Here is a 1,310-nt window from a genome sequence, read left to right as displayed (position 1 = left end):
TGTCTTTTCATAACAAACAAATAAGTCTCTTGGATAGATATGCTAGACCAAACAGGAAGCCCGCCATTTTGACTTTAGTGGTATATGTTTTTATATATATGTTTTTTTTCATTTTTTTTTTTTCTAGGAACAGAACAACAACAGTACGGCTTTTTTTTGCCACTTTGTATAGATGAATATCTATACAAAGTGGCACAAAAAAGGCGTTATGGCGGAGCGTTATGGAACAACGCAACAGGAAGTCGCCTATTTTTGACGTTACACGTTCGACGATCAACTTTAAATGACGTCATCTCAACAACATGGAGATGTTTTGTTTTTGACCGGAACAGATCAGTCTGTGCGTAGTGATACTGACAGCGCTGCACGTGATGGCGTGGAATGTAGTGCGTGATTAGTGGCCGTGGTTCGGAGCCGTTTCTCCCGGTCCCCCCCCCCCCTCCGCGGCATAATCAGTACAACAACAGTACAACACTACCACCTGGTGGACAAATGCGGAAACTGTCTCTAACAGTCTGTCTCTAACAATTACTATAATAACAATGATTTATAACAATAATATCTAAATTCTTACAACATATTTAATTTAGATTGAAGTTAATGTTGGCTCTTCTTATTATTATTATTCTAACCCAAATGATTTGGCTTTTTGATCCTTCAACAAGCTCAAAAGTGGTGAAAACTTAATCTATATTGACTCATCGTCACAGCGCCACCTGCTGGCGACAGGAAGTGACATGTTTTATACTTTGATGCACTGCTCCTGGCTGCTTATCAATAAACAGCTCAAATGAGCGGAGACACGTCATTGGACCATGGTCAGAATTGTGACATTTCCTCAAACCGTGTAAACATTGAGGTGCGGTGAAGGTTCATCCTTCGCCAAAGGAGACGATGTTGTCATAACTCCACTGTGCATCGTCCTATCACCACCAAACTTCTGTCTCATGATCAGAGTCCAAGCCTGAACAGCTCTATGTGTCAATATTTCCTCAGTGTCATAGCGCCACCTACTGATTCACCATGAAACAGGAAGTACTTTGTAAATCCACTCTGCATTATCCAACCGGCCCCGAACTACTGACCTATGATCACAATCCTGACCTGAACAGCTCCATATATTAATATCTGTGTAGGGTCATAGCGCCACCTATTGATCAGTGTGAAAATTGATTTGTTGTAACATTGTCCAATTGTCACAAAATTGCTCACGCTACATCAGAGCCCCAAAACGCAACGCAGAGACATGCTCTCTCCACTAACCGCAACAGGCTTCAAAACGCATGAGCTCGGGCACGTTAGTGCTACAA

The sequence above is a fragment of the Hippoglossus stenolepis genome, chromosome 2 (genome assembly GCF_022539355.2).
Source record: "Hippoglossus stenolepis isolate QCI-W04-F060 chromosome 2, HSTE1.2, whole genome shotgun sequence".
Taxonomy (NCBI): Eukaryota; Metazoa; Chordata; class Actinopteri; order Pleuronectiformes; family Pleuronectidae; genus Hippoglossus; species Hippoglossus stenolepis.
This window is presented reverse-complemented; position numbering follows the sequence as displayed.